Source organism: Panthera uncia, chromosome D2, assembly GCF_023721935.1.
Source record: "Panthera uncia isolate 11264 chromosome D2, Puncia_PCG_1.0, whole genome shotgun sequence".
NCBI lineage: Eukaryota > Metazoa > Chordata > Mammalia > Carnivora > Felidae > Panthera > Panthera uncia.
Genome location: NC_064818.1, coordinates 55,717,910 through 55,745,532, shown reverse-complemented (window position 1 = coordinate 55,745,532; position 27,623 = coordinate 55,717,910). Strand labels below are relative to the sequence as shown.

Here is a 27,623-nt window from a genome sequence, read left to right as displayed (position 1 = left end):
GAACGGGGGAGGGTCAGAGAGAGAGGGAGACACAGAATCGGAAACAGGCTCCAGGCTCCGAGCCATCAGCCCAGAGCCTGACGCGGGGCTCGAACTCACGGACCGCGAGATCGTGACCTGGCTGAAGTCGGACGCTTAACCGACTGCGCCACCCAGGCGCCCCAACATCTGATTTTCATTAGGCACAATTCTAGGACTCCATTTATTACCTGACCGTAATAATCTCCATTCTAATATGAGGGCCATGTTGACACCTTGAGTCTCCAGGTATCACTGTCCACTCAGCCCTGTACTAAATATTCCTCAGAATGTGTGGGTGCTTTCTTTTCTTCAGTGTACAGTTATCTGAGTAAATGACTATAGGTACTTTTTTGTGGGGGGGCGGGAAGGAGAATCATTACCTGATGCTACAGTGTTACTCCTAAAGATCTGGCCATGTCTTCAGTCAGCAGATTCTGGATCTAAAAAGTGGCTCAGAACCAACAACTAGCAAGAGGTTAGGAACTTTTCATTGGAGAAATCATCCTCAACTTCCTGCTTATCCATTTTTGTCTTTTTGTAGTTGTAGATATTTAAATAATACTCTTGTTGGCTGCCCATATTAGGGATGAGCATGTCATGCTTTATTAACCATCTTCACAATTCCCTTCTGGTTAGATCCTCTTGGCTGCCCCTCTAACCTTGCTGGCCATCATAATAATTGTAACTTTTTGGGTTTTTACAGTTGAAGTACCACCACTTGAGCTCTAATCCTTTGACCCCCATCATCCCAACTTCATGCCTATTGACAAACCCAAACCTGACCTGTGGCTAATAGTCACCACTGAACTTATTAGTGATGCTGTACCCCTCTCACCAGCACATTTCTTTCTTTCTTTTTTTCCACCACACATTTCAAATGGCCTTGGTGGAATGGTGTCATTTGGCTTCTTCTATGCACCCTACTCCTCTGGTGGGTGTTCCAGTCTTATTAATATATCCATTCTAGCATGACCTCTTCCCTCAGTCTCTTTTATTCTTCCTTCTACTATCTGCCAGGGCAACTCAGTCACTTCTACTCTGCTCAACATAGCCATTACTCTTTCTAGGCTTCTAAATGTTATCTCAGCAGTGAATTTGCACCATTCTCGAATCCTTGCTGGGGTGTTAAATTCCATGTTCCAAACAAACATCCCTGAGTCAATGAATTCTTGATTATCCAGTCTTAAATTCTGGCCCTCTTGATCAGGCATCCTCAAAATTTAATCCCAGGAATATAGCCCTGGTTCCCGTTGATACATGCTAGCTAATTCTCTCAACTCCTGGACTGTGGAGTATCTTAATTTCCTTAACTGGGTAGTGCTGGGCTTCAGTCCAGGCATCAGCCTTTCAGCCAGGAGAGAAGATGGGGCATTTCTGAGGAGGAAAACTGCTGTCTTAAAGGGAAAGTCTTCTGCACTGTTCTGCAACACAGAGCAAGTGCAACCTCTTACTGGCGAAGAGGGGACCACCTTGTAAGCTCTGGGGCCTCAGGGGCATATTCAGCTCCAACATCTGGGCATCAATCCAGATATCCCTAACCCATATTTCAGGGTACTGTATTTTTCCATTCTGAGTCCTGATGTGATAACAGACCTATCTCAATTAAGCATTCAAATGTCTCTGTGAAGCCCTGTGAGGATCTGACCTTCAGTTTTCTATTTAGCTTTGTCTGCTCTTCTACCACAGGATATAAGTGTGCCTTTATAAACAAAGGTGCCTCTTGTCTCATGTCATCACCAGTGAAATCTTTGACACCCACATACCACATTCAGGATGGTATTCTTCTTTCCTACAAGGTGGTGAGTGAGCCAGTCCCAATTCCCCATCTTACTTGGACCTTTCTCATTCTCATTTGCAGTAGTTTGAGTATGTCAAGAAGCAGACACAAAGATAGGATTATATATGCCAGGGATTGGAAGCATGGGTAGTTTTAAAAGGGGAAGAGAGCCTTGATGTCTGTGGAGAGAGGAAAGAAAGAATAGGGCATACAGAGTCTTAGACTATAGCACAGTTCCAAAAAAAATGATTCTGTCATGCTGATGGGAAATCCTCAAGCCAAATTTGTTTGTAGGACTGCTGCAACTTGCTGGAATGGGCACACTTTAGTACCTTTGATCACCATGTTTAGTCACTGTCTGGGAAAAACAGCTCATGGGAAATAGAGGCTCAGCATGAACACAGTTGTGAATGCAGAAGGGCAGCAGCTGGAGCAGATAATTGGTTATACTCCATGTAGAAGGATTTCTGAGTGGCATATTTCATGGCACACACATACACACTCACACAGAGTCATTGCTTAAGATCAGTGAATCTTCATGTTCAATACTAGCAGATGAAATTGTCTGAGGGGCTGTATCCAGAGAAAGAGGATCCGGGCATCTCCAATTCAAATTCAAAATATACAAACACACACATATATTGTACACATAGGAATCAGACTCTACCATACCATTATTATTACAATTTTTTTAATTAAAATGGGTTCGTACAACCTTTCCTGGCCTGTCTAAAAAATGACCCCCATTTGTGGTTTTGTTTCTGTGTGAATATATATGCCAGATTTCCCACAGCTTACTGATAAATGAGTCTTTGGAACACAATAAAATTATAAACTGACAACTCCCTGTAGCAATGAGAGGCACATTTGGGCTTCCTCTAGGCACATGAGATATAGATCACCGAGTGTGTGCACTATCACTCTTTCGGTGGCCTTGGCAAAGCAATTTGTCTATCCATGCCATTTCTGGACAAAGATTCTTAGCAACAACGTTCCACCTTTACATCCAAGAGAAAACTAATGCAATATAAAAGTGTGGCTTTTGTATGTGACCAACATGACTAGTGCATATGTTTCTGTCTCATTATTCTATTCCATGTTGATAATCTGCTGGTTGTATCCAAGTCTATCCACAGCCTATAAATTCCTTGAAAGCAAGGACCATGTCTCATCATTGATTACACTCAATACCCAAGTGACTAAATCAGTGCCAACAAGTATTTAGTGACCTTTTCCATTAACCCTCTCCCTCCTTCTCTGGATCAGTTCTTTATTGTTCCCCATTAGAATCACAATATTTGGAGAGATGCCCCATATCTCTGTATAATCATTTCTTTTCCCTGAATTATTTAGCATCCCCACCCCTCCCTCATGGGAGAGCTGAGTCTGCCCTAGAGCCAAAATGGTTTTAAGTCAAGTAAGAAGTGTTGTACTTCTTACTGCCATATAGTAAGATTTACCACTGGCTCAATGGGACCTTTGCCAAAAAACTGGTTAGTGTGTCATCATGGCATCTTAAGAAATATCTTCCTAAGAAAATATTTTTTCATGACTAAAGAAGCCAATTTTCATAATGTCCCTAACCAGAATCATAACTGCCACCTCCACCTCCACCCCACCAGAACACGCCATATTTAGAGGCTTCAAGACACATATATGGAAGTAAGATTTTTTTTTATGGTTACTGACATGTTATGGAAGTGGTTGGACTGTGGATATTAATGTGATGGTATGATTTCTTGGGAATTCTTCCCAGTCTTTCAGTGATATACATTTTTTTTCAATTCAAATATGCTTTATAATTTTCAAGAAAATGGATATCTGTTTTCTTGTTTGAAATTTAAAATAGGCTTGGGAAGTAGGCAAGACAGATATTATTATTTACACTTGAAAAATAAGGAATCTGAAGTACCACAGAGTTAAATGGTGTAACTAAGGAGTAAATTTGTTACCAGTGATTAGAAAACAGAGAGATAAAAATGGACTATAATCTTTAGGAAATAAAATACAGCAAACAATAAATATGTACTGACTACACTCTAGGTGCTGGGCACTGCAGCTAGACTCAAGAACACAAGGACAAGTAAGATCAAGGCCTCCAAGAGTTTAGAATCTATAAAGTGGTCTTAAACTCTTCCAGTAAAAGACCATCTTTCATTAAAACAAATAAAAATCTTTTTATTAGAGGCACCTGGGTGGCTCAGCCAGTTAAGCATCTGACTCTTGATTTTAGCTGAGGTCATGATCTCACGGCCATGGGATCAAGCTTCACTTTGGGTTCTGCAATGAAAATGGAGCCTGCTTGGACTTCTGTCTTCCCTTGTCTCTCTGCCCCTTTCTGGCTAGCATGTATTCTCTCTCTCCCTCTGTCTAAAATTAAAAAAAAAATCTTTTTATTATAGTTGTAAATCAACAAGGTTACAAATCAAATAGTGCAGAGTTGCTTATGATGAAAAGCAATAGTCTCCTTCTCCTTACCTTTCTGCCGCCACTTATCTTAGCCCCTCTCCAGAGGCAACCTTTTTCATTAAAATAAGTATGTTAAACCTTTTTTTAGTAATTTTATTAGGAAAAAAACAAACTACACAAAAAGTGTATAGAGAATAATGAAATAAATACCACCTACTCACCAATAACTATCTTTGTTAAGATTGAGAAGTCTTTACATATGGACATATTTGCTTCAGATCTTTATTTTTTCTAAGAGAAAACATCTCATATAGTTAAAGCCACCTGAGTGTTCCTTTCCAATCCCACTGTCCTACATCTCAACACATAGGTAACCACTAAGCACTGAATTTTTAACTTACATTTGTCCACATTTTTATTTTACTTATACTACATACATGATACACATAGATGTGTGTATATATATATATATATATATATACACACACCTATATACATGTAGAGAGACATATGCACAGGTATATACATAGTATGTTATATAATGCTGCAATGTATTTCCATAGTGAATGTATGATGTTATTTTTATATTTTGACAATCTATATCATTCTGCAACTTGCCTTTTTTTATTCTGCTTATGTTTTTGAGATTTCTCTCTCCTAATACATGTATCTCTGGTTCGTTTTCTTTAAATTACTTATCAGTTCTTACTGATGGACATTTAAGTTGTTTCTTATTTATTGTTACTGCAAACAACATAGCATTCGGTCTTTCCCCATTAAATATGAAATTAGTAGGTGAATTTTATTAAGCCACTCTATTGAGGTTTTAATGACATATAAAAAGCTGTAGATATTTGATATATACAACTTTATGTGTTTAGAGATAAGTATATACCCATGAAACTATCATCACTATTAGCGCCATAATCTTATTTATTTCAAAAAGTTTTCTCCACCCCCTTGACTTTGGAAAGAGGTGTTGTTTGTTTGTCTTTTAGTGGTAAGAGCACTTAAAATAATATATCCCCTCTTAGCAAAATTTTAAGTATACAGTATTGTTAATCAGTGGATCAGTATTGTTAATCAGTCATACAGTGGATCTCCAGAACTTATTTATTTTGCATAACTGAAACTTTGTACTCTTTGATGAACACTTCCCCATTTATCTCCCCCAACCCCTCACAACCACCATTGTACTCTCTGTTTCTGTTTGACTATTTTATTTTTTATTTAAAAAATGTTTTTAATGTTTATCTATTTTTGAGAGAGAGAGAGAGACAGAGTGTGAGCAGGGGAGGGACAGAAAGAGGAAGACACAAAATCTGAAGCAGGCTCCAGGCTCTGAGCTGTTAGCACAGAGCCCAACACGAACCATGAGATCATGACTGGAGCCGAGGTCCAACGCTTAACTGACTGAGTCACCCAGGTGCCCTTGTTTGACTGTTTTAGATGGCACATATAAGTGAGATCATATAGGCTTTTTCTTTCTATGTCTGGACTATTTCATTTAGCATAATGTCCACCAGATTAATCTATTCTAGCAACCTAAATATCCATTAACAGTTAAATGGGTAAAGAAAAGGTGGTACATGGATCTACAGCTGCCCAGAGAAAATGGCCACCCCAGCACTTTCTGGGCTCTCCCTGCAGGTGCCATATTTTAGTATAGTACATCTGTGGTCAGGCTGTTTGCCAAACTTGTGAGGCAACCGTTTCAGATATATGGTATCGAAGGTCTGTATGCCACCGCTATTTATTCAGCATCTAAACAGAATAAAGTAGATAAGGAATTGTTGAGAGCACAATCTTGAAAGAACCCAAAATGACTGCTTCTGTTATGAATCCCTGCATAAAGTGTTCAGTGAAAGTGAAAAGCCTAAATGACATGAAAGCAAAAGAGAGGTTCTATCTCCTCACATCTAACCTGGTCAATTTGCTTGTTGAAAATGGTCACTTGAACACTATCCCTGGAGTCATTTCTGCCTTGTCAACCGTGATGAGCATCCACCCTGGAGAAGTCCCTTGCACAGTTACCACTGCACCTCCTTTAGATGAATCCACTCTATGAATTAAAAACAGTACTGAAGACCTTCCTAAGTAAAGGCCGAAATTGGAAGTTAAGACTGAACTGTCAATCATGGGTGCACTGATTGTACTGGAGAGAAATATGCTGATACATCTGTGAAAACCAAGATTCAGAAGCTAAGCAGGGCTTTATGGGAAATTTCCTGAAAGTGTTGATTCTCTGTCAGTGAAAATTCCTAACCTTGGAGCAACAATAAAATGCTTCCTGAATGACAGCAAAAAGAAAATGTGGTGCAAGCATACAATGGAGTATTTTTCAGCCTTACAATGGCAGAATTTCCTTCTTTTTAAAGGCTGAGTAATATTCCATTGTATCTATATGCCACATTTACTTTATCCATTTAACTATTGATAGATATTTAGGTTTGTTTCCATATCTTGGCTATTGTGCATAATGCTGTAATGAAGGTGAAAGTGCAGATGTCTCTTTGAGACCCAGATTTCAATTCCTTTGGATATGTATCCAAAAGTGAAATTTCTAGATCAAATGGTAATTCTATTTTTTAAAGTTTTTTTTTAAGTTTACTTGTTTATTTTTGAGTGAGAGAGAGCATGAACACACATGTGCGCACAAGTGGGGGAGAGACAGAGAGAGAGAATCCCAAGCAGGCTCTGCACTGTTAGTGTGGAGCCTGATGCAGGGCTTGAACCCATGAACTGTGAGTTTGTGACCTGAGCTGAAATCAAGACTTGAATGTTTAACCGACTGAGCCACCCAGGTGCCCTGGTAATTCTATTTTTAATTTTTAAGGGACCTCCATATTGTTTTCCATAGTGACTGCACTAATTTACATTCCCACCAAAAGTGTACAAGCATTCCCTTTTCTCCACATCCTCGCCAACACTTCTTCTCCTTTGTTTTTTTGACAATGGTATCCTAACAGGTGTGAGGTGACAGCTTATTGTCGTTTTGATTTGCATTTCCCTGATGACTAGTGATGTTGTACACATCTTCATATCCCTATTGGCCATTTGTATGTCTTCTTTGGAGAAATGTGTATTCAGGTCCTTCGCCCATTTTTAAATTGAGTTATTTGTGGTTTGTTTCTGTTGAGTTATAACATTGCCAAATATATTTTGGATATTAACCTCTTATATGATATATGGTCGGAAAATATTTTTCCCATTGTAGGTTGGTTTTTCATTTTGTTAATTGTGTTTTGTTTTTGTTTTTGTTTTTGTTTTTTTTTTTTTGCTGTGCAGAAGCTTTTTAGTTTGGTCTACTCTAATTTGTCTAGTTTTGCTTTTGTTGCCTGTGCTTTTTTGATGCCATATCCAGGAAATCATTGCCCCATCCAATATCTAGAAACATTTTTCCTATGTTTTTTTCTAAGAGTATTATGGTTTCAGGTTTTACATTTAAGTCTTCAATTCATTTTGAGTTTATTTTTATGTATAGTGTGAAACAAAGGTCCAGTTTTAGTCTCTTTTTTTAAATATGAAATTTATTGTCAAATTGGTTTCCATACAACACCCAGTGCTCATCCCAACAGGTGCCCTCCTCAATGCCCATCACCCACCTCCCCTCCCTCCCACCCCCCGTCAACCCTCAGTTTATTCTCAGTTTTTAAGAGTCTCTTATGGTTTTCCTCCTTCCCTCTCTGTAACTTTTTTCCCCTTCCCCTCCCCCATGGTCTTCTGTTAAGTTTCTCTGGATGCACATAAGAGTGAAAACATATGGTATCTGTCTTTCTCTGTATGACTTATTTCACTTAGCATAACACTCTCCAGTTCCATCCACATTGCTACAAAAGGCCATATTTCATTCTTTCTCATTGCCAAGTAGTATTCCATTGTATATATAAACCACAATTTCTTTATCCATTCATCAGTTGATGGACATTTAGGCTCTTTCCATAATTTGGCTATTGTTGAAGGTGCTGCTATAAACATTGGGGTAAAAGTGCCCCTATGCATCAGTACTCCTGTATCCCTTGGGTAAATTCCTAGCAGTGCTATTGCTGGGTCATAGGGTAGATCTATTTTTAATCTTTTGAGGAACCTCCACACTGTTTTCCCCAGCAGCTGCGCCATTTTGCATTCCCACCAACAGTGCAAGAGGGTTCCCATTTCTCCACATCCTCTCCAGCATCTATAGTTTCCTGATTTGTTCATTTTAGCCACTCTGACTGGCGTGAGGTGATATCTGAGTGTGGTTTTGATTTGTATTTCTCTGATGAGGAGTGATATTGAGCATCTTTTCATGTGCCTGTTGGCCATCTGGATATCTTCTTTAGAGAAGTGTCTATTCATGTCATCTGCCCATTTCTTCACTGGATTATTTGTTTTTTGGGTGTGGAGTTTGGTGAGATCTTTATAGATTTTGGATACTAGCCTTTGTCTGATATGTCATTTGCAAATATCTTTTCCCATTCTGTCGGTTGCCTTTTAGTTTTGTTGATTGTTTCCTTTGCAGTGCAGAAGCTTTTTATCTTCATGAGGTCCCAATAGTTCACTTTTGCTTTTAATTCCCTTGCCTTTGGAGAGGTTTCAAGTAAGAAATTACTGCAGCTGAGGTCAAAGAAGTTTTTTCCTGCTTTCTATTCTAGGGTTTTCATGGTTTCCTGTCTCACATTCAGGTCCTTCATCCTTTTTGAGTTTATTTTTGTGAATGGTGTAAGAAAGTGGTCTAGTTTCATTCTTCTGCATGTTGCTGTCCAGTTCTCCCAGCACCATTTGTTAAAGAGACTGTCTTTTTTCCACTGGATATTCTTTCCTGCTTTGTCAAAGATGAGTTGGCCATACTTTTGTGGGTCCAGTTCTGGAGTCTGTATTCTATTCCATTGGTCTATGTGTCTGTTTTTGTGCCAATACCATGCTGTCTTGATGATTACAGCTTTGTAGTAGAGGCTAAAGTCTGGGATTGTGATGCCCCCCACTTTGGTCTTCTTCAGTATTACTTTGGCTATTCGGGGTCTTTTGTGGTTCCATACAAATTGTAGGATTGCTTGTTCTAGCTTTGAGAAGAATGCCGATGCAATTTTGATTGGGATTGCATTGAATGTATAGATTGTTTTGGGTAGTATTGAGATGTTACAATATTTGTTCTTCCAATCCATGAGCATGGAATGTTTTTCCATTTCTTTGTATCTTCTTCAATTACCTGCATAAGCTTTCTATAGTTTTCAGCATACAGATCTTGTACATCTTTGGTTAGATTTATTCCTAGGTATGTTATGCTTCTTGGTGCAATTGTGAATGGGATCAGTTTCTTTATTTGTCTTTCTGTTGCTTCATTATTTGTGTATAAGAATGCAACTGATTTCTGTGCATTGATTTTGTATCCTGCGACTTTGCTGAATTCATGTGTGAGTTCTAGCAGACTTTTGGTGGAGTCTATCGGGTTTTCCATGTATAGTATCATGTCATCTGAAAAAAGTAAAAGCTTGACTTCATCTTTGCCAATTTTGATGCCTTTGATTACCTTTTGTTGTCTGATTGCTGATGCTAGAACTTCCAACACTATGTTAAACAACAGTGGTGAGAGTGGACATCCCTGATCTCAGGGGGAAACTCAGTTTTTCCCCATTGAGAATGATATTAGCTGTGGGCTTTTCATAAATGGCTTTTATGATCTTTAAGTATGTTCCTTCTATCCTGGCTTTCTCGGGGGGTTTTATTAGAAAGAATGCTGAATTTTGTCAAATTCTTTTTCTGCATTGATTGACAGGATCACATGGTTGTTATCTTTTCTTTTATTCATGTGATGTATCATATTGATTGATTTGTGAATATTGAACCAACCCTGCAGCCCAGGAATGAATCCTGCTTGATCATGGTGAATAATTCTTTTTGTATGCTGTTGAATTTGATTTGCTAGTATCTTGTTGAGAATTTTGCATCCATATTCATCAGGGACATTGGCCTGTAGTTCTCCTTTTTTGCTGGGTCTCTGTCTGGTTTGGGAATCAAAGTAATGCTGGCTTCACAGAATGAGTCTGGAAGTTTTCCTTCCCTTTCTATTTTTTGGAACAGCTTGAGAAGGATAGGTATTATCTCTGCTTTAAATGCCTGGTAGAATTCCACAGGGATGCCATCTGGTCCTGGACTCTTATTTGTTGTGAGATTTTTGATAACTGATTAAATTTCTTCATTAGTTCCATAACTAATGAAGTCTGTTCAAATTTTCTATTTCTTCCTGTTTGAGTTTTGGACGGTGTGGGTGCTTAGGAACTTTTCTATTTCTTCCAGGTTGTCCAGTTTGTTGGCATATAATTTTTCATAGTATTCCCTGATAGTTGCTTGTATTTCTGAGGGATTGGTTGTAATAATTCCATTTTCACTCATGATTTTATCTATTTGGGTCATCTCCCTTTTCTTTTTTTGAGAAGCTTGGCTAGAAGTTTATCAATTTTGTTTATTTTTTCAAAAAACCAACTCTTGGTTTCATTGATCTGCTCTACTATGTTTTTAGATTCTATATTGTTTATTTTTGCTCTGATCTTTATTATTTCTCTTCTTCTGCTGGGTTTGGGGTGTCTTTGCTGTTCTGCTTCTATTTCCTTTAGGTATGCTGTTAGATGTTGTATTTGGGATTTTTCTTGTTTCTTGAGATAGGCCTGGATTGCAATGTGTTTTCCTCTCAGGACTGCCTTTGCTGCATCCCAAAGCGTTTGGATTGTTGTATTTTCATTTTCATTTGTCTACATATATTTTTAAATTTCTTCTCTAATTGCCTGGTTGATCCATTCATTCTTTAGTAGGTGTTCTTTAACCTCCATGCTTTTGGAGGTTTTCCAGACTTTTTCCTGTGGTTGATCTCAAGTTTCATAGCATTGTGGTTTGAAAGTATGCATGGTATGATCTCAGTTCTTTTATACTTATTAAGGGCTGTTTTGTGACCCAGTATGTGATCTGTCTTACAGGATGTTCCATGTGCACTTGAGAAGAAGGTATATTCTGTTGCTTTGGGATGCAGAGTTCTAAATATATCTGTCAAGTCCATCTGGTCAAATGTATTATTCAGGGCCTTTGTTTCTTTATTGATTCTGTGTCTGAATGATCTATCCATTGTTGTAAGTGGAGTATTAAAGTCCCCTGCAATTACCACATTCTTATCAATAAGGTTGTTTATGTCTGTGATTGTTTTATATATTTGGGGATCCCATATTCAGTGCATAGACATTTATAATTGTTAGCTCTTCCTGATGGATAGACCCTATAATTATTATATAATGCCCTTCATCTCTTGTTACAGGCTTTAATTTAAAGTCTAGTTTATCTGATATAAGTATGGCTACTCCAGCTTTCTTTTGACTTCCAGTAGCATGATAGATAGCTCTTCATCCCCTCACTTTCAATCTGAAGGTGTCCTCAGGTCTAAAATGAGTCTCTTGTAGACAGAAAATAGATGGGTCTTGGTTTTTTATCCATTCTGATACCCTCTGTCTTTTGGTTGGAGCATTTAGTCCATTTACATTCAGTGTTATTATTGAAAGATAAGGGTTTAGAGTCATTGTGATATCTGTAGGTTTCATGCTTGTAGTGATGTCTCTGGTACTTTGTGGTCCTTGTAACATTTCACCCACAGAGTCTTCCTTAGGATATCTGGTAGGGCTGGTTTAGTGGTGTAAATTCTTTCAGTTTTTGTTTGTTTGGGAAAACCTTTATCTCTCCTTCTATTCTGAATGACAGACTTGCTGGAAAAAGGATTCTTGGCCGCATATTTTTTCTGTTCATAAATTGAAGATTTCCTTCCATTCCTTTCTGGCCTGCCAAGTTTCAATAGATAGGTCTGCTACTACCCTTATGTGTCTTCCTTTGTATGTTAGGGCCTGTTTATCCCTAGCTGCTTTCAGAATTCTCTCTTTATCCTTGTATTTTGCCAGTTTCACTATATGACGTGCAGAAGATCAGTTCAAGTTACATCTGAAGGGAGTTCTCTGTACCTCTTGGATTTTAATGCCTGTTTCCTTCCCCAGATCAGGGAAGTTCTCAGCTATGATTCGTTCAAGTACACCTTCAGCCCCTTTCTCTCTCTCTTCTTCTTCTGGAATTCTTATGATACGGATATTGTTCCATTTGATTACATCACTTATTTCTCTAATTCTCCCCTCATACTCCTGGATTTTTTTATCTTTTTCTCAGCTTCCTCTTTTTCCATAATTTTATCTTCTAATTCACCTATTCTCTCCTCTGCCTCTTCAATCCATGCTATGGCCACCAACATTTTATTTTGTACCTCATTTATAGCATTTTTAAATTCCTCATGACTATTTTTTAGTCCCTTGATCTCTGTAGCAATGGATTCTCTGCTGTCCTCTATGCTTTTTTCAAGCCCAGCGATTAATCTTATGACTGTTACTCTAAATTCTTATTCCCTTATATTGCTTAAATTGGTTTTGATCATTTGTTAGCCGTCACTACTTCCTGGAGTTTCTTTTGAGAAGAATTCTTCCGTTTCGTCATTTTAATTAGTCCCTGTGGTAGCTCCAACCTGCAGGGCACTTCCCCTGTGGTGTCTGGAGAAACTTGTGTTGGTGGGAGGGGCCGCAGTCAGACCAGATGTCTACCCTCAGCCCACCACTGGGGCCACACCACAGTCAGACTGGTATGTACCTTATCTTCCCCTCTTCCGGGGGCAGGATTCACTGTGGAGTAGTGTGGACCCTGTCTGGGCTGCTTGAACACTGCCAGGCTTGTGGTGCTGCTTCGATGGGATCTGGCCAAGGGTCTATTAGACAGGGTGGATCCATAAGGTGCACAGGGGTGGGAGGGGTAGGCTTAGCTAGCTTTGCCAGTGGTGATCCCCTGCAGGAGGGGCCCTGCAGCATCGGGAGGGAGGCAGGCCCCTCCGAGGCATGGATCCACAGAAGCACAGCATTGGGCATTTGCCTTGTGCAAGCAAGTTCGGTGACAGGGACTGGTTCCCTTTGGGATTTTGGCTGGTGGATGGGAGAGGGAGATGGCGCTTGCCAGCGCCTTTGTTCCCTGCTGAGCTGAGCTCTGTCTTCTGGGGCTCAACACCTCTCCCTCCCGGTGTCCTCTCACCCTCCTGCTCTCTGAGCAGAGCTGTTGACTTATAACATTCCAGATGTTAAGTCCTGCTGGCTGTCAGAACTCATGGAGTCCGGCCCCTCCACTTTTGCAAGCCAGACTTCAGGGATCTGCCTTGCCAGGCAGGCTGCCCCTCCACCGCCCGGCTCCCTCCCACCAGTCCGTGTAGCATGCACCGCCTCTCTGCCCTTCCTACCCTCTTCCATGGACCTCTTGTCTGCGCTTGGCTCTGGAGAGTCCATTCTGCTAGTCTTCCCGCAGTTTTCTGGGTTATTTAGGCTGATGTGGGTGGAGTCTAAGCGATCAGCAGGACAAGGTGAGCCCTGCGTCCTCCTACACTGCCATCTTTGCCCTGTCCAGTTTTAATCTTTTGCATATGGATATCCAACTTTCCCCAATATAATTTATTGAATGGGCTATCTTTTCCCCACTGCATATTCTTGGCACACTTGTTGAAGATCAGTTGAATATATGTCTATGGTCCTATTTCTGGGCAGTCTTTTCTGTTCTATTGGTCTCTATGTCTGCTTTTATGCCAGTATCATAGTGTTTTGATTACTGTCGCTTTGTAATATGTTTTGAAATATGGAATGTGGTACCTCCAGCTTTGTTCTTTCTCAAAATTGCTTTGGCTATTTGAAGTCTTTTGTGGTTTCAAATTAATTTTAGGATTGTTTTTGTATTTCTGTAAAAAGTTCCATTGGGATTGGAGTGGAGATTGCATTGTATCTATAGAACATTTGGTGAAGTATGGATATTTTAACAATATTAATCCTTCTGGTTCAAGAACATAGAATGTCCTTCCATTTATTTGTATCTTTTGACATTTATTTCATCATTGTTTTGTAGTTTTCAGTGCACAAGTCTTTCACCTGGTTAAATTTATTCCTAAGTATTTTATTGCTTTTTATGCTAGTCTAAATGGAATTGTTTTCTTAATTTATTTTTTTGGACAGATTGTTGTTATTGTATAGAGATGCAAATGAATTTTGTATGTTGATTTTGTATTCTGAGACTTTACTGAATTTGGTTATTAGTTATAAATTTTTTTTTGTAGAGCCCTTACTTAGGATTTCTGTGTTTAAGGTCATGCCATTTGTAAACACAGAAAATTTTACTTCTTCCTTTCTAATTTAGATGGCTTTTTTTTTCTTGCCTAACAAGGCCCACAGCTAATAATATACTAAGCAATGAAAAGCTAAATAATGAAAAGCTCCAACTTGCTCTAAGAGTTGGAAATTTTTTTGCAGATGCCCTTTATCAAGGAAGAACTCTTCTATGCATAGTTTTCTAAGAGTTTTTAATCATAAACGGAGGTTGAATTTGTTAAATGCTTTATCTTCATCTACTGAAATGAATGTAATTTTTCTTCTTTAGCCTGTTGATTTTGTGAATTACATTGATTGAATTTTGAACATTAAATCAGGCTTCCATTACTGGGATAAACTCCATTTGATCATGTTATTTTTTATATATATTTACATTTGGAATTTAATTTGTTAATATTTTCTTGGGGATTTTAAAAATGTTTTCATAAGAGATATTAGTACGTATTTTTTATTTCTTGTAATTTCTTTGGTTTTTTGGCATCAGGGTGATGCTGGTCTATTAAAATTAGTTGAAAACTGTTCTCTTCTGTTTTCTGGTAGACACTGTGTTGAGCTGGTATTTTTTCCTTAAGTGTTCACTGATGTAGAATTGGTTTCACCAGTGAAACCATCTGAGCCTGTGTTCTTTATTGGAAAGTCTTAAACTATGAATTCAGTTTCTTTAGAATGTAATGCTAGATGTATGACTATTCCTATAATATTCTTTTACTGAGTGAATTTTGGTAGTTTCTGTATTTCAAAGCATGGTTCCATTTTATGTAAATGCTTGAATTTACAAGTTGTTCATAATATCTTATTTTCCTTTTAATGTTTATATGGTTTATATTAATTCTTGTCTTTAATTCTTGAAATTGGTAATTTGTGTCTTTCTCCATAGTGTTATTGGTCAGTTTTTGAGAGTTTTGTCAATTTTATTGATTTTTTCAAAGAACTAGTTTTTTATTTGATTTTATCTAGTTTTTTCAATTTATTCATTTCTATTCATTATTATCTTTCTCTTCCTATTAGCTTTGGATTCTATTTGCTTTTCTTTTTGTAGCTCATATTAATGATGTAAAACCTTTCTTCACTTTACATGAAGCAATTAAAGCTCACAGTTTTCTCTTTAAGCACTGTTTTGTTTGTATTCCACAAATTTTGATATATTCTAGTTCCATTTTTACTCTGTTCAGTGTATTCATTAATTTCCCTAAAAGTTTTTTATAGTGTGGTATAATTTCCAAGTATTTAGGAGAATTTTCCAGACATCTTTCTTTTATTAATTTTCTGGTTAATTCCCCTGTGTTTTCATGCAGTTCTGTGAGACTGGGGCCACCTTGCAGGCAAATTGGTGAGAAAGAAGAAGGTGAAAAAATACCAGGGAATTCCTCCACATTATTTGGGCAGTGGGAGCCCATTTTTACAATATTTCTATTCAGACAGATGAATCTTTTCTCAGGGTTTTAGGTGCCTGTGTCATCACCATCACAACCATAAAATTTTCCAACTAGTCAGCCTACTGGTGGGACTTGGAGAGAAAAGGGAAATAAGGAAAAGGTTAAAGGAAGTGGGTATTTCTCTACAAATTGTCTTGCATGCAGGAACCTCTTTTCCTGGTTTCATGGCTAGAGGTAATGTTTTGTTTCTGATAATTTTTGCTTTCAACACCCATGGCACAGTTCTGCCACTTGGGACTTTTCTCAGTCAAAGCTTGAAGATAAAGAAGGAAAATAAGACCATGCAACTTGCCCTCATTACAGATCATTGTCCAGATTTTGAGTTCAGTTTATAGGCTTTTTGCTCATGTTTACTTTTCAGAGTACTTAGGTGGTTGTCTTTGTATTCTACTCAGAGATCGTAGTTATAATCAGTGTGAGAAATATGCTGTAGTTGGCATCTTGATTGACATGGATGGAAGCTTAGAAGTCTTGTTTTCATTTTTTGAGGATATTTTCTTCTGGGTAAATGATTCCATATTGAAAGTTTGCACTTTGTAAACTTTAAAGGTGCTGTTCATTGTCAGTTGACTTACATAGTTTTGATTGAAAAGTGAGCTGTCAGTCTCATTGTTGATATCATGAAAGTAATATGCCTTTCCTTCACTGTGATTGCTTTTAAGTTGTTCTCTTGGCTTTGAGTTTCAGCATTGTGGCCATGATATTTCTAGATATCTTTTGCATTTTTCCTATTCACAGTTTCCTGAGCTTCTTAAATCTTTGAATTGATTTCTTTTGTCAAGTTTCGAAAATTCATGGCTATTATTTCTTCAAATATTTATTGCCCCTTATTCTCTTTTTCCACTCATATAAGACTCAATTACTCATATGTTAGAACTTTTATTCTTCAGCTTAGTCCAGAATTGGCAAATGTCAGCAGAGAATAAAATGGATGCAATGATTAACTAACATCACCGGGCTCCCCATTCTATGAAATTCTTTGCTCTTTACTCTTAAATATTAACTTTAAGATTACTTTGTCAAATTATGTGATAATCTCTGGTGGAACTTTATTGTAATTACATTATACTCATATATTAATATAGGGAGAATTGGCATTTTAAAAAATACCAAACTTCTTACCCCCAAATAAGGCGTAATTTCTATTTATTCAAACCTTCTTTTACCAACAAGGTTTGTAATTTTCTCCATAAGGGTAATACACATTTTTGTTGGACATATGCCTTGTTATTTCATAGATACAGTAAAACCTTGGATTGTAAGTTGTTCTGTGAGAATTCTGCAAGATGAACAAACATTTCTAATAAATTTTAACTTGAGAGATGAATGATGTCTTAAGATATGAGTAGTACATGATGCCAAGTATCACATGATTATAAATGAGCCAGTGCTTCTCTCTTTCTTTCTCTCTCTCACTGTGGGATTGTGGGTGATCATCTCCCATGCTGAGATAGTCAGGCCACCTTGTTTGGCAGAAATCAGTGATTTTCAGAACATTGGAAGGTAGCCACAATTGGCAGTAGTGTATTTTTTGTCACTTCAAAGCACCTATGAACAGTCCTTTGCTTTTCTATACAAGAATAAGCTTAGGAATGCTTTGCTTCATTCTAGGCCAGGCTGCCTGCAGATACAGACCCTTTCCTCTGCTGCCCTATTACCAGTTACCAGTTAAATACAGTATATGACAAGAGTTTATTAATACTGTACTTTAGTCAACATCTGTGTGAGCATATACAATGGTCCCCATGCAGAAAAAGGTGCAAAGAAAGGTGGTAAGGAAATAATTATGGTGGAAGTTAAGAAGGAAATCATCGAGAAGTTTGAATGGGGTATGAGAGTAGAAATTGCAAGATTTTATAAGAAGTCTATGTCTGCATCTTGTCTGCAGAGAAGGAGGAGAAAAGGGTGGAGGAATTCCTCACTTCATATGAGATTAAGGACATGTATAACATGTGGGAAGCAGTGCAAAATTTTGTAAAAAAGCACCACCCAAATAAGACTGTAGCAGTGCTAGCGATGAATCTGTTTAATGACAATGCAATGTCACATTTCCGTGAAATTATCAAAAGGAGGCAAAAGCAAATGTCATTGGATAGGTTTCTTGTTAAAGTTACACTAAAAGAAAAAAATTCCATTGAGCCAATATACAACAGTGGTTCTGTTAGTGATAGTGAAAGTTGTCCCATACAATAGCCCTCTTCTCTCTTATCTCCCTCACAGCAGTCGTGAAGGTTTTCAAAGGTAAAAGTGCAGGCTAATTTGTTTATTTTTATTTATATTTTGTATTTTCTTTATTATTTTGCATTATATTACAGTATTGTAATCAGTTTTATGTGAATATTTTTGGGTTGTGTAACAAATCATCTGAGTTTGCATTATTTCTTATAGGGAAATTTGCTTTGATATACAACTGCTTTGGATTACAAGCATGTTTCTGGAATGAATTATGCTTGCACATCAAGGTTTTACTGTATTTATATTTATATATTCTAATATATCCATAATATGTTATCATGAATGGTAATTTTTTTCTTTTGTATTTTTCAAATTGGTTATTGCTAACGTGTAAGATTACTGCATCTCAACTGCAGTCACATAATGCTATTTACATATATTACTATCATGTGAAAATACTTCAACAACAGTTATATTTCCTTTTTCTTTGCTAAAATTGTTGTTCTATGTCTTTTCTCCACTTTTTCTTTCTCTCTTTCTCATCAAACTTGATAGAGATTTTACTATTTTATTAGTCTTTCAAAGAATTAGCTTATGATATTATGGAATTTTCTACTGTTTTCCAATCTTTCCATATTTATCACTTTGTGATCAAATAAAATGCTCATACCTCCTTTTATTTATTTAATAACTTTGGCTCCATTGACTCTGCTGAGAAACATGAGGATTTGGCTAACTTAACAATGTTCTCTTCCCTCCTCTTTTCTTCCCAGCATTTGATAGCTTTGTGATAAAAATATATTTGATAAAGAATATATATTTTATTCATATTAATCAATTATATAAACCACTAAAATATTAATAAATATATTTAAATATATAAATATTTTAGAATATTTATTATCATTGTAACTTTATTTATTCATTTGTTTATTTATTTTTTAAAGTTTATTGTCAAGTTAGCTTACATAAAATGTAGTTTTGGTTTTAGGAGTAGATTCCCATGATTCATGACTTATATTACAACACCCAGTGCTTATCCCAGCAAGTGCCCTCCTCAATGCCCATCATCCATTTTCCCCTGCCCCCCCAACCCCCACCTCCATCAACTGTTAGTTTGTTCTCTGTACTTAAGAGTCTCTTATGGTTTGCCTTCTTCTCTGTTTATAACTTATTTTTCCTTCCCTTCCCCTATGGTCTTATGTTAAGTTTCTCAAATTTCACATGTGAGTGAAAACATATAATATCTGTTTTTCTCTGGCTGACTTATTTCACTTAGCATAATACCCTTAAGTTCCATCCACATTGTTGCAAATGGAAAGATTTTATTCTTTTCCATCACTGAGTAGTATTCCATTGTGTGTGTGTGTATGTGTACATGTATGTGTATATACACACATACATACACACACAACTTTTTGTATATATGTATACACACATCTATATATGACATCTTCTTTATCCACTCATCAGTTGATGGACATTTGGGCTCTTTCCATAATTTGGCTATTGTTGTTAGTGCTGCTGTAAACATCAGGGAACATGTGCCTCTACAAATCAGCACTCCTGTATTCTTTGGATAAATTCCTAGTAGTGCTATTGCTGGGTCATAGGGTAATTCTATTTTTAATTTTTTGAGGAACATCCACACTGTTTTCCACAGTGGCTGCACTAGTTTGCATTCCCACCAACAGTGCAAGAGGGTTCCCCTTTCTCTGCATCCTCACCAACATTTGTTTCCTGAGTTGTTAATTTTGCCACTCTGACTGGTGTGAGGTGGTATCTCAATGTGATTTTGATTTGTATTGCCCTGATGATGAGCGATGTTGAGCATCTTTTCATGTGTCTCTTAGCCATCCGGATGTCTTCTTTTGAAAATTGTCTATTCATGTCTTCTTCCCATTTCTTCACTGGATTATTTGTTTTTCAGGTGTTGAGTTTGGTAAATTCTTTATAGATTTTGGGTACTAACCCTTTATCTGATACGTCATTTGCAAATATCTTCTCCCATTCCATTGGTTGCCTTTTAGTTTTGTTGATTGTTTCCTTTGCTGTGCAGAAACTTTTTATCTTGATGAGGTCCCAACGTTCATTTTTGCTTTTATTTCCCTTGCTTTCAGAGACATGTGAAGTAAGAAGTTGCTGTGGCTGAGATCAAAGAGGTTGTTGCCTTTTTTCTCCTCTAGGATTTTTGATGTTTTCCTGTCTCACATTTGGGTCTTTCATCCATTTTGAATTTATCTTTATGTATGGTTTAAGAAAGTGGTCCAGTTTTATTCTTCTGCATGTTGCTGTCCAGTTCTGTAACTTTAAATGACATATTTTAACTTCTACTTTTTGTTCTGTCAACTTTTGTGTTTCTTGGTACCCTGTTACGTAAGATAAACATATTAATACTGCAACTCTTTCATTTACTTCCCCTTAAAGGAATCTTCCATTTTCAGTAACACATTTACTTTTACTTTATCATTGGTGTTATTCCCATTTTGTTCTGCAATCATTACCGATTCTCTACACTTTGCTATAGAAAGTATCCAAATATTGAAAAGCAATAAAGAGGAGCTACATAATTTTGACATAAAAGTCTTTTTTTGCTGGGACAAAACCTATGGTAGATTGGCATTTTCTATTTTATACTCTAATGTCACAACTCCTGGGCCACTCAAAGAATTTCCCTATCATCAAGGTCAAATAATCTTTTTTTTCCTTTATACTCCTTTAACTGCTTAAGACCATATCACATTTTAGATTATTTCATATTTGAACTTAAATTTCTTATTCAGATTTTTTTGTTCTCAGTTTTTAAATTGCTTTTTTTCCCTTACAAAATATATCTTTATCACATTTACACATTTTTTCTATTCTTTTCATTCACTGTAAAGTCGTTCCCCTCTAGGTATTCTGTATAAGTCTCATTCGTAGACTTTTCATTATTACTCCCTGAATTTGATCTACTCTTTCTGGATCTCATGGCTTCTTCTCTTGTTTGAATGAATTGCAACCTTAAGTAATTCCCTTAAGGGAGTAGGTGGAAGTTACACTTTCTGAGTCTTTGTGTGAGAAGTCCTTTTTAATATTAAGACATTTAATGAACACTCCACATAAGACCAGTTACAATTTTGGTGTCCACTGATGATGAAAATTAATAGGGACAGGAGGTTTATATGAATTCAGTAATGCTTTTTAAAATAATTTGTTTTGTGTTAATCCTAAAAGTATCTATAGCTATTCAAGAAATACCATTAAATATACGTATGAACATATGTTATTTATCCAGTGTAGAGGTGGAATGCTGTCTGGAATTCTACAGTAAATTGTGCATGCGCCTCAGGTTCAGAACCCAGTATGAGCTAAGAATGACTTTTATATTTTTAAATTGCTATTTAGAAAAAAAAGAATATGTGACAGAGATGATATGTGGCTCACAAATGTAAAATATTTACTATGTGGTCCTTCATAGAAAAAGTGATGTGATTCTTAGCTAAACTCTCATAAACCTAGATAAAATAATCTACATGTTCTTTGTTTCACAACAACAAAATGCTAGGTTGTATTGTTTGCTAGCAGTGAGTGAGAAATCTTTTCATTCCAGAAAGCATGTGAACCAGACTCATGGAATACTGGGGATTATATGCAAAAGAATGTAACTTATTTAGAAAATTTAAGCAATACCACTGAAGACTTAATTTTTTTCACAAAAGCAGATCCTTAAGTTATATGGTAAATAGTACAGATTAAATACTTTCAAATTTTATTTTATTCCTTTATTTTAATATAGAGAGGTATAGAAAAGAAATTGAGAAAAGGGCCATAATTTCTTGCCTAGATAATCCTTGTTTGTATAGAAATGCAGACTTGTTGAAAACTGAAAAATAAAAGTCTCACTCCCCCTCTTACCTTCACTTCCTTTCCTCCCAAATTACGAGTTTTTAAGTTTTGTTTCCTTACAACAAAATGGTTATTTATATACCTAATTGTATATACATATAGGGTTGTGTATTTGTGTATATATGTACGTGAGTATATCACTTAGAAGAGATCATACTATACCATTCTGGTCATTGCCTTTTTTTCTTTTTCACTTTTTGTTTAAAAATTTTAACGTTTATTTACTTGTGTGTGAGAGAGAACAGGCAGGGGGCAGAGAGAGGGAGACACAGAATCTGAAGCAGACTCCAGGCTCTGTGCTGTCAACACAGAGCCTGACACAGGGCTCAAACTCACAAACCATGAGATCATGACCTGGGCCAGAGTCAGGTGCTTAACTGACTGAGCCACCCAGGCACCCCATCTTTTTAACTTTTTAAAACAAAAACATTTTGATGTTTTTCATGTGAATGTATACAGATCTGCTTTGTTCTTTTTTAACATATGTTGAATTATTTTTAGCCTTATGAAAAAGTTCATCAAATTTTATGAAATCACAATTCATATGTTTGTAGAATTTTAATATGCTCTTCATCCAGCTTCCCCTAACGTTAACATTTGACATAACTGTAGTATTATTATAGAAATAAGGAAATTAACATTGATATAGTACTATTAATTAATCTATAGATCTTTTTCAAATTTGGCCAATTTTCCCACTATTATACTTTTTTCTGTTCTAGAATTCCATTTAGGACACTACATTGCATTTAGCTATCCTGTCTTTCAATTTGGGATGATTTTTCCTTAGTCTTTTTTTTTTCACTTTTGAAGAGTCCATGCCATATATTTTATAGAGTGTCCCTTAAATTGAGTTTGTCTGATGTTTTCTAATGATTAATCTCAGGTTTTACATTTTTTATCAAAATATCACTAAAGTGATACTCTACCCTTCCCAGGACTTCGTATCAGTGTACTTTGTGTCAATATATCTGCTCTGGTTAATTTTGATCACAAGGGTAAGATGGTGTCTGTCATGTTTCTCCTCTGTAAAGTTATTATTTTCATCTTTTATGTTAGGGAAGATACTTTGAGACAATCCAAGTCTTTTTTGTCATCATACTCTAACATACTAATTTTAGCATCCATCAGTAGTCCTTGATTGCAATAGTTACTACTGAGGTGTTGCCTAATGGCAGTTTTCTATGTCCATTCTTTTACATTTATTAAGTGGTATTCTGTAAGGAAGAGCTGTTCCTTCTCTCCCTTTTATTTATTTAGTCATTTATTTATACAATATGACTTTGGGGTCTTGTTTTTATTCTGAAGGTTATAATCCAGTGCTATCATTATTCATTTTGTTGTTTAAATTTTCTCAACTTTGGCCACTGGGGACTCGTTCATATTGGCTCTTATGACCTTTTTACATGCCTCCATCACCTTTTGAGCACTCCTTTAATTTCTGGTACCACAAAATACTCTAGGCTTATCTTTTTTAATGTTTATTTTTGAGAGAGAGAGAAAGGGAGCAAGCATGAGTGAGGGAGGGGCAGAGAGAGAGAGAGAGAGAAGGAAATAGAGGATCTGAAGGAGGCTCCACACTGACAGCAGAGAGCCTGATGTGGGGCTTGAACTCAAGAACTGTGAGATTATGACCAGAGCCATAGCCAACTGAGCCACCCAGGCACCCCCCTAGGTTTATCTTATATCTTCTCTGATCTAACTCTGGTATTAGCCATTTCTTTAAGGAACACTGGTTTCTTTTATGAGAGAATGGTATTTAGAAACCAAGATCTGGGTGCTAAGTGTGCTCATTGATACCAGAATGTTATTGCTTCCAGGCTTGCTCAGAGGACAGGAGAAGTGTGTGTGTGTGTGTGTGTGTGTGTGTGTGTGTGTATGTGTATCTCACCCATATACACATTTATATATCTGTATCTATCCATATATACATATACTAAAAACTGTAAGTTATACTGATACCTATAGTCCAATTCAACACATGGTTTAGTCTAGCCCGCTCCTTTTCCTTATTTGGAATCTCTTTCTGTACAATAGATTCTTTATAAGTTATTGAACAGTCCCCATTTCATAGACATTTGGATTGTTTTCAGTTACTGGCTATTAAAAAGAAAATGCAGTGGTAATCTCTGTATACCTTTGGGAAATTATTATATATGTTTATAATGCCTAGCAGTGGGATGGCTTGGTCTAAAGGAACGCACATTTAAATTTTGATAGATATTTCTAAATTGTCCTCTAGAGATATTATTTGCATCTTTTAAAATCATTTACTTAAGGGCATATTTCTTAAAAACAATCCTGGCCTCTTTACTAATGTCAGTGTCTCTTTTGTTCTTTTCCTGTCATACTTTAGATGGACTTCTGATGGGATCCAGAGATCCCATTATATTCGGTGGCATTTAGTTTTACTTTTAAATTTAGTTAAGTTGATTAATGCAATAATTAGTCTCTATCACAGTCTTTTGAGAGTGTTGTAATTTTTATTCACAGATATTTCCCAAATCTCATTCTTCTTCAACAGCTTCAGTCAAATTATAGATATATAGGCTGATTTCTTTATAACCTAGTTAAGGTTTCATTGCCCTGACTAAACTGGAGATATTTCTATTCATATTAAAATTAGCTCTTAGCTTAAAGATGTCTTCATTCTTTGTGAAATGGCTCTGTTTTTCTCCCAGGCAATTTTCAAACTGTTCTCTCTTAATAGCTACAATTAAAATGTTCCCCTTTTTATTGGTTGTACTCACTACTCAAATATTTCCCCATTAACTGATGGTTTCTCTCTGAATTACAAGAGACAGAGTTGGTAAAGAGTTCACCTCACTCTGATTTTTACTCTCATATTTCTTTCTGGCTTCCATTAGAAATTCCTCTGTTCTTCCAGCTTCTGGTGGATACTCTCCTATACCTCCCCCATATTATTCACTCCAAATTGAACTCTTAAAGCAATTGGTATATTATGTGAGTGCATTTAAACAGCATGGAGCAATAGACATAATCTAGAGGGAACTTGCTACAGTGAATAATGATAACTGAGATTGAGTATTTATGGTACAAGGCAGATCATAAGTGGCATTGAATGGGCCTAAATAACACCTGTATGAGTTAGATATTTATTAAGGCTTATCATATATCAGACATTTAAATGGATGCTAAAAGGGAAGACATGATACTTTCTCTTTGGAAAATGGTCCAGTATGCCTTAAGAGGGTGCGGGCAGAGTTGAACAACGATGGCATAGTTGACTCTTGCTATAATAGGAGTTGATTGATTAACTTTTTCCTACCCCATCCTTCCTTCTCCCAATCTCCCACACTTTCTTCTTCAATGTCAAGTTTATCTATCTGTTTCTCAGGTCAAAAAGTTTGGAGTTTTCCTTAACTCCTTTTTTTCTTCATACCTTACATCTAACCCTTCAGCAAATGTTATCAGCTCTACCTTTAAAATATCCCAGGAACCCAGCCACTTTAACTACTCTGCTGCTACCACCCTGATCCAAGCCAGTGTTATCCCTTGCCTGAATTATTATTATAGATTTCTAACTACTTTCTTCGCTTTCACCTTTGCCCTCTCCTCCCCTCTAGTCTCTTTTTAGCTCAACAGCTATTTTGGTGCTTTTAAAATGTGATTTGGATCATATTCAAAACCATCAGGGGCACCTGGGTGTCTCAGTCAGTTAAGCCTCTGACATTTGAGTTCAGCTCAGGCCGTGATCTCAGGATGGTGAGATAGAGCCCCTTGTAAGGCTCTGTGCTGGGGTGGAGTCTGCTTAAGATTCTCTCTCTCTCTGCCCCTCCCCAGCTCTCTCTCTCTCTCTTCAAAAAAACCAAACCAAACCAAACCAAAACACCAAAAAAACCAAAAAACACAACCCATCATTGTTTTCTTGTCATTCAGGGTAAAAGGCAAAGTCTTTATTTACAATGGCCTTTAAGGCCCTGCATAATCTGGCCTTCTACTGCCATTCTTTCTGGGGAAACCACACTGGGCTCTTTGCTGTTCTTCACATTCATCAGTCTCATACCTGTCTTGGACCTTTTGCCTATATGTTCACTTGACTTACTCTCTTACTTCCATATGGCCTTTGCTTAAATGTTCCCTTATCAGTGAGGCTTATTTAAAATATACCACCTCCAAAAAATATATTATATATATATATATGTATATATATATATATATGTGTGTGTATATATGTATATTTATATATGTATTTCATATTTATTATTTATATATTTTATATATATATTTTATTTATATGTATACACACACACACACACACACACACACACACCCCACACCCCACCTCCATTGGTTCTACAATCCCCTACCCTGCTTTACCTACCCCATTGAACCCCATGGCAACCACACTAAACATAAACTCCATGGGGCTCAGACCCATGTTTTCTGTTTGGTTCATTACTATAACCTTCAAGTAGGTGCCTAAAGTAGGTGCTCAGTCAATATTTATTGAACAGATGAGTAAATCCTACTAGAAACTTCAGCCTCCAGCTTCTTAGATTGATGAAAATCTTATTTTTTTTGTCTGTTGGATTGTCTTCTGTCTACTTGGTTTTTAAAGTACCAAGTCCTGAGGAAACTAAGGAAAAGGACCATCATTCATATCTTAGTATGAATTCATTGAGCTTATCTGTTTATAATATAAAGCCGTGATTAGCCTTATTGAAGAAATGGCTTTTTGATAAAATGAGATCTTGAATCTTGGGTTTTTTTCCCTACATTTAACTTTGGTGCTTCTCTAGTAACTTTTTTGGTTTTCTTCCTCTCTATTATTGCCACAGAACCTCAAAAAATAAGTTGAATGTACCAGGATTGTTCCTTGTTCTTTACCACTCATTCTTTAAGTTTACACCCCAACCTAAATCTAGTTTCTAACCTCACTGTTTAACTGTAATGACTTTTTGTCTGAGTTTGTTTTCTTCTTAATTTCTCGTCATTATGTACTGTCACTAACTAACATCTCCTTGAAAATATCTTCTTTGGGGTTCCTTAAGATGACATTTCTGTGTTCTACTTCTCTGCCCTTTTTCCTGATCTTTATATGCAGACATTTCTTAAGGTTTCATCCTCAGCCTTTTTGTTCTTTAGAAGCCTCAAGAACTTTCACAGCATCAACTATCAGCACCATATAGATGACTCCCAAGCCTATTCTCCTTTTCAACCCAAGCCCCGGCTCCTTATTTTCAGTTGCCTGCCAGACAAGGCTGCTTAGAATTCTATTTATATAAGATGCCAGGGAGCCTGGCTAGAAGGCATAGAGGCATTGGCACCCTCTGGTGGAGAGAGTAGAAAGTCATACTTAAGTATCTGCTTGGATGGAACCTGACACCAGATATTCCAAGGAAGATTACATTGGCTGAGCATCTACTAAATGCTCTGTATTCAAATATATGTAATATTCTTTTTTAAATTTTTTTTTCAACGTTTTTTATTTATTTTTGGGACAGAGAGAGACAGAGCATGAACGGGGGAGGGGCAGAGAGAGAGGGAGACATAGAATCGGAAACAGGCTCCAGGCTCCAAGCCATCAGCCCAGAGCCTGACGCGGGGCTCGAACTCACAGACCGCGAGATCGTGACCTGGCTGAAGTCGGACGCTTAACCGACTGCGCCACCCAGGCGCCCCTGTAATATTCTTTTTTAAAATATATGTAATCTTCTAATAAACTCTAGAGTACATATCCTGAGCTAACAATAATAATTATTA

The 27,623-nt window shown here is 36.8% G+C and overlaps 1 protein-coding gene and 1 pseudogene across 1 annotated transcript in view; both read left to right on the top strand.

The window, feature by feature from the left end:
- HPSE2 (heparanase 2 (inactive)) overlaps positions 1-27,623 on the top strand; it is a 404,410-nt gene that overhangs the window by 126,134 nt on the left and 250,653 nt on the right. The gene's annotated exons all lie outside the window — the stretch shown is intronic.
- Positions 5,822-6,439, top strand: LOC125933147 (ATP synthase subunit O, mitochondrial-like; annotated as a pseudogene).